The following is a 7,357-nucleotide window of genomic DNA, read 5'->3' as shown; positions in this document are numbered from 1 at the left end:
AAAAAAGCGGGGGGGGAGAGAGAGAAAAAAAGAAAAAAAAATGGAAAAAAGAAAAGGAAAAAAAAAAGTAAAAAAAGAAAAGAAAAGGCCAGCATTCTTATCACAGTTGTGGTCACCACTCTCTAGATCAGGGTTCGGTTACGCTTACCTGATGCTGTGTTGGAAATTACTATTTCCAACAGTTTGCACAAGTCACCACAGTTGCTATGTTTTAGGTGTTTGTAACTAAGACAAGGGTGTCACAATCAGATATAAGCCTGATCATGTGTACTCTTTCTTCTCACCTCAGTAGCTCAGATTTATCATTCTTTCCATTATTCCCATAAAACATCAGAAGCCAGACCTCAAGAAGCAACAGCAGAAATGCATTTGGCAGTTAGCACTCACACAAGAGTCCGCTTGCTCAACCCTTTTCCACCGCAACCACAGAACAAAAGCATGACTGAAATCCCAGTAAGCCTGCCACCAACTCGCTTTGTCTGTTATCTGATGAGGGATTTGCCAGATGAAAAACAAAACCAAGGGAAGAGAGAAAAGGTAGTTTAAACACTTCCCCTCAAAACCAGTCCTATAGTAGCCAAGTTCCTCTTAGGCAAATTCAGAAGGTCCCTACATCCTGGACCATGCGTGGAGACTTCTCCAGGCGCACAACAGCAAACAAGACAGCCTTTACCTCCATGTGGTGCGAGGGCTTTCCTGGAACATCTAGGGCAGGAGCTGCTGGAGAAGGTCTCAGCTGACCAGAAAGGGGGAATTTAATCACAAGAGTGAGCGACTTGAGATCTTTCATCACTCACCCCTCACTGCCTGCCTCACACAAACACTCATTGAAGAGCATCATTCCATCTGAACAGTATTTGGCTTCCTATCACAGTTTGCTCTTTTTATGTTGCAATTAGCCTGAAGAACCAAGACTAAATCTTAAATCCACACTTCAAGGATTAAACTGGATCTTCATCATAGCAGGACACTTTGTCATACCACAAAGCCGTGGAGCTTCCTTGTCTAAAAGTCATTCAAAAATTAGCAACTCAAGGCCTCAGTTGCTCTCTAAATCAAAAAGGGATTCGTCTTCAGCCTAAGAAATACATCAGATTTTCCTTAAGTTCCTGTTCCTGATCAGACATTCTTGTACATGATCAAGCATCACAAAGAAGACTCATCTTCCTTAATTCCAGCACAGCTAATAAATCTCCCAATGTCTCAGGTCTGTAATATTTAGGTTACTATTGCACTTGAATTCAAATACATTTGGCAGGTATTGAATTCACTTACTGAAATAGCCTCAGAAAGCTAAATAAGGGCCTGATAGCAACATCCAGGCTCTGAATATAGCTCAGCTGTGCAAGCGTGAGAGCAACATCCTCTAGGGGTTTGTGGCCCTAGTGAAGAAGTAGTTGGATTTTGCAGAAACAAGGACTCGTGAAATTCCAGCCAGCTCTCCTTGAAGTCAGGAGGATGACACACGAGTAAACTGCACAGCCACAACATGGTGCCCAAAGCCCAGTATCAGGCAAAACTGCCTGAATTAGAAAAATCTTTGTATTGTTACTTTTGTTGTTTTAGAAAATGTTACTCTTTTCATTAAGATCAAACTTTTCAGCTATATTCTTCTGTACTGTTAGTATAGCCCTAAAATAGTACCAGATTAGCTCTATTTTATTCCTCTCCCAGTGTTCAGCAGCACGAGGCAGGGAGGTGAACAGGTCATCTAAAGTATGCAACTCCAACAAAAGCCAACAGGAGTTTTGTTTTGGCTTTTCTCAGGACAATGGGAAGGAGAGTACAAAAGTATCTCCATGCCCAGTTTTAGGCAAAGGAATATGATGAAGGATCTACCTAAAGTATAGACTTCCAGTCTTTTTAATTCATTCTTCTGAACTAACCTTCCAAGGAGTGAGAAAAGCCTTGCAGAAATAGATGGGACAAGACCTCAGCCCCAGGGCTCTGGCACACATAGAATCATAGAATCATAGAACCATTATGGTTGGAAAAGACCTTCACGATCATAGTCATCAAAAAAGTCATCACACGAAAATAAAATCAATAAACAGTTAAAACAGAGATGAAACAGCTACTGCAATATTTCTGTTAAGAAACAGCCTCATCGTGACTTGAGCATGTGACTTGAGCCACATCTGCCCTTCACAGAGCATTTCTGACAGGCAAAGTTCAGGATTACCGGACACGAATGGAGCACCCACCACTCCTCTATGTCAGTGTACCCCTTGATCTGTGTAAAAATCCAACTACAAATACAACTCTTGCCCATCCATCGTTATGTGGCTGTGCACTGCAGAGACCTGGTTTTCTGTGCAGTAATAGGGTGGGACTCTCATGGAAGACTCTCCTAAACGACAGTTCTTTACCAGACGAATGTGATACTTGTAGCACCATTTAACCACCCTGCAATCAAGCACCTCAAGTGAGGGATGCAGCAACTTCCACAAGTGACTTAAGAGAGTTGGTTGTGGCAGGTACGAGGATGGAATCCATACACAGATACACAGTCCCCTGGGACCGAGAGAGAGAAGAATCCTGCTTGTATTGCTCTGCCAGCCTTCCAAATTGCTCTAGTTTCCATCAATACCCACATCTCCAGGGAGCCCCAAAATAACTATTCTGTCCTAGCTCAGGCTGGATAATGTGGACTGATTTAAAAATAAGAGTCAAAATTTTGAATTTAGTAGTAGTTCTCTGCAGAGTTAAATCAACAGCTTAGTTTCCTGCTGTCTATTCTCTTCCTTCACTGCTCCACATGGTCTTTTCTGTCTTCTTTACACAAAGTTCTTTGTGGCAGGGCCTATATATTTTTATGACACTGTCCTAACCTGTCATCAAAAGCTTCTAGATTTATAGATACCATCAGCTTTTCCCCCTAGCCGTTTCACAGCCCTCTCTAGCTCAAATGCACAGGGTGCTGGTCTTAAACTGGCCCTGTTCTCAAAGTGACACATTCACCAAGGGATGGGTCCTGAATAGGTACCAATCAGCCTGAAAGACTCAGAGAGGAATAATGACCATCAGCAAGAAAATTAATTGACAAACAGGATTCAAGCATGTCCAGATGGGGGAAAGGGAGAAATCCTGAAGAAGAAAGTCAGAAAGACAGAAATCAGGCAGAGAAGATGTTCTCAAAAGGCCCAGTATAAAGGTTCAGAAGGATTTCTCTCTGTGGAGTGTTTTATTGCTAAAGGTCACAGAGCCAATCAGCTTGCCAGGCATAAGCTTGCAAGATGGCAAAACATTCCTTGTTGGCCTTGTGATAATGCCTGTACTATCTAGTTATACAATATGCCCTGGGTTGTTTTCCTAAACCAGGCTGCAGCTGACAGAGGAAATATAAACTACTGTTGTCTTGCACTACAGTAAAACAGCCTCACATGTACCTTACCTCTCCCGCTTGCTATCTGCCTTCTTCCACACTCACCTGCACAGATGCCATCAGTGCAAGAGCATGGCACTCCCAGGTTGAGCAGGGAACAATTTAAAGAGGTTCAAACTCCAGGTGCTTTGATCAAGAGAGCGGTTCCGCCACAGCCAAAATAAATATTTACTGATAATCCCGTGACTTCTGTTTGCTTGTGAGGCTCCCATTTTACTAGCTTTCCAATGGTAGGTTTTACAGCTGGGGTTATCAGAGTGATAAAATGCAGATTATTTTTCTCTGTGCTGATTTGTTTCTCCCCAGTTTGATGCAGCTTTGCCTTGAAAAACAGATACGTTAATCAAGGATGCTCTCTTGCCCCTTGCAATTCTTCACCACCTCTTACCACCTTAAAACATCAGGGCAGAAGGGAAACAAGTCATAATTAGGTTTCCCTGCTTAATACTTGAAATGATTTTTACTAGAGTTTCCAAAGCAGAAAACCCCCTCATCCCTTGAATTACAGTGCTGATGGTGATTTACCTCTCCTCCCCACCTCGCTCCCAGCACAGTGTTATGCCTGGGCTCCCACAGGACCATTTTGGTGCTGAGGCATGAATGACCATAGGATCACAACAATGTCAACTCATAAGATGCCAATAACTTATTCTCCCTCACCCACCATCTCTGAAATGAAAACTGCAGTATCTGCACAAGAGCTTTTACTTCAGCGCAGAACACAATGCCCATGACTTTTACATGTTCTTTCAACTTGATTAATTGAAGTTGTGACCCGGCTATTTCCCATTCTAAAAGTCAAGAGAGAGAAGCCAAAAGAAAAGAAAAAAAATGATTTTTGTTTTGTCTTTCTCTAGTTCAAACTGCTCAGATAGATAACTAAACCAACCTGCATCTGTCAGCTGGAGTCATCTTTATTTTACCTAAATAAAAATCAAAATTGAACCAATTTATATGTTAACTGTGGCACAGCAAGACACAAAGCTATGAGTAGCTTTCTGGTCAAAACATGGAGTTACTATTGCTATGTAGCAGGATGAGAAAATACTACTCAGCCTTCACTGTAGAATTTTATGGATGGAAAAATGTTTTTGCCCCAAAGCTTGTATTTATTATTCATAGTTTGATCTATTTCTTAAGAAACAGGAAAGGAGTTTCAAATTTTAAGTCTTACTGGACATTAGGGAAATGCAGATCCAGATCAGGAATACATGACACTTTTTCCATCTCTAATTCTTTTATCAACATCTCCAAGGATAAACACATGACAAAAGACATGTATTTTTAAATACATCCGTTGCTTGTGGATGATGCATAGAAATAATCAAATATACCTAAAGCTACTACTAAGACGAGCTTTGGTATAGCAATTGTAGAAAATGGCAATGTAACAACATTGCAGTATTTTTCACCTCCAAGCCACTCTGCTTGTCCATTCAGATCCCTCAAAGCCCTGTCTAGAGTGGCAACTTGCTCTGACTCTGGCATTTACAGAAAAAAAAAAAAAAAGGCAACATGAACACAAAACCAGGCATCACCAAGATAAGATTTTTTTTTTTCTCAGTGACTCAAGCAAACTCTTAGCTATCTTGGAGTTTACCACTCAGCAGTGTGGTTTCATTTAGGATGAAAATCCCAACAGTAGTGACACAGCCAAAAACACAAAGCCTGGAAGATCTGCTCAGTCTCAAAGGATGAGCATGCAGACCAGGCAAAGCAGTTTTCCTACAAAGAGTGGTGGCTAAAGGATGGGTTAAACAGAGGAGATTGCCACACATGGGTTGGGAACACATAGCAGCAATGGGGTACACCTTGGTAGGAGGAAGATTCACTCATCGGCTATTTTGAAAGAAGTCTGAAACTATTAAACAGCATCCTGATGATAACAGCTTCAGCAGCAAAACTGGCCAAAGGAATTCCCAGATGTGTCAACACACTGGAGTAATGCTACAGCTTTATTTACTTGTTTTCGGCTCAGTCAGCTCAGAACCAGTTCAGAACCTGCCCTGGTTCATACCATAAATCCTTCAGCACAGCCGAAGGACTGAGGGACCAGAACGCAGCATTCCTAACGTCACACGTTGCTGAATCATAGAGTCATAGAATCCTTAAGGTTGAAAGGGACCTTTAGAGATCATCTAGCTCAACCCCCCTGCACATGCAGGGTCACCTAGAGCACGTGGCACATGACTGCGTCCAAGCGGGTTTTGAAGATCTCCAGAGAAGGAGCCTCCACAACCTCTCTGGGCAGCCTGTTCCAGTGCTCTGTCACCCACACTGTTAAGAATTTTTTCCTTAAGTTCCTGTGGAACTTTTAGTGTTTCAGTTTGTGGTCATTACCTCTAGAGGTTTCTGCATTACTCCCTCCCTCCCTCCCCCCAGGCTAAAGAGCTGTTCCGGAAGCACTACCATGCTATGGGGCTTCTTGGCAAAGCCATTTCAAGAAGTTCCTGCCTTTCCTGGATGCTTTCTTATGCTCCCTCGGTAGTAGCTACACGCACAGAGAACACCACAGATTGGGACGAAGGCAAGGAAGATGCAGGACTCCAGGAAACATGGTCATAAGTACCAAGAATATGCGTAAGTGGTACAACATGCATTATTGCCTATTGTCTATGCAAGTATATTTTTATGCCATCTAAAACAAAAACATTCTGTTACTGGAATCTCTACAGAGATGAATGGGTTTCCATTAGAGAGAGTCTTGTCTAAAGTCACAGGTGCCTCCAAATGCTCTTAAGGGTACACTAAAGCAGCTAACACACTTTAGGAAACCCAGTTTGGTGCTGCCAGCCCATATTTGCTGCATTAGACGCCTCAGGAAAGTGCTGAGACCAGTCGTGCCAAGCTCGTACCCTCTCCCTCTGTTACGTGCTCCCATCCCCTCCCTCACCTCACTACTCAGGACAGGGTCACCCTGCTGCAAGTCTGGTACCCAAATGGAATCAGCAGCTCTTCAATTCTGCGTTTGCCTCACGTTTCTGGCTGCTTTAACATCTTGAACTGGCTCTGCAGCAGTCACTAGTGCCATGGCCAGGAGCAGGGGGATGAGGCAGGAGGTTACAAGCAACTTGAGCTGCTAGGGGAATGACAGCTATGTGCAAGGCAGCCCTGAATCCTCCTCATGTTCACAGAAATTCAAACATGTCAGTAAAAAAAAAAAAAAAAAAGGCTGTGATTCCAGTCCAATCAGGCTCTGAAAAAGGATCCAGAATCTCCTCTGAAGCTCAGGCGGCTCAGCTACAGCCACGCTGCCAATGCAGGAAGCAGGGACAAGGTGACCTCAGCAAATCCAGCCTTCTCCTGAGGAGGAGGCCTCAGGCCTGCCCTCAGCCGTGAGCCCGCTTCACCTGCACAGTCTGCAGCAAGGCAACGCTGTCTGAGACAGACTCTTCGTGGAGGCTTTCCCCTCCATTGGAAATCAGCTGAAATAAAAGCCACGACATCCTTCAACAACAAAGCTTCCAGGGCTAGCGCGCTCCAGGCTTTTCATCAGCATTCGAACAAGTCATCTGACCTTACTAAAGGAAATCCTTTCCTACACCCATTATGAGTAAAAAAAAATTATTTTCAGAGCCCTTCACTTCATTGAGTGGGGCAGAGGGAATAAAAAATAAATAAAACAGGATTTCTCTTTTCATCCCATGAAGACCAAAAAAAAAAAAAAAAAAAGCAGGCTTGTGGTTTTTCCATGAAGTGGAAAAATCCTGCCGTGGCCAGCCTCTCCACACCCAAGCCTTTCCCCGGCTGCTGTGCTGCCTAGGTATAAGTCACAGCTTATTTTTCTCTTTGCAGCCCAATGCCACTTGGCAGCTGGGGAGATGCTGCAAGAGACAGGAGCTGCGAGGCGAGTACCTAATGAGTGTGAGACACGTCAGCGCAAGGCCTGCGGCAAGGCCGGGGACACCCCTGCCCGCCGCGGCGCTCCGGGAGGTGGCACTGTTCGCCTTCCCAGACTGCAGTGTCCCCCAC

This window comes from Tinamus guttatus, unplaced genomic scaffold, assembly GCF_059628265.1.
Source record: "Tinamus guttatus ecotype Peru unplaced genomic scaffold, ASM5962826v1 Tinamus_guttatus_pri_ptg000131l, whole genome shotgun sequence".
NCBI classification, from domain to species: Eukaryota; Metazoa; Chordata; class Aves; order Tinamiformes; family Tinamidae; genus Tinamus; species Tinamus guttatus.
Note: the sequence above shows the minus strand (reverse complement) of the source record.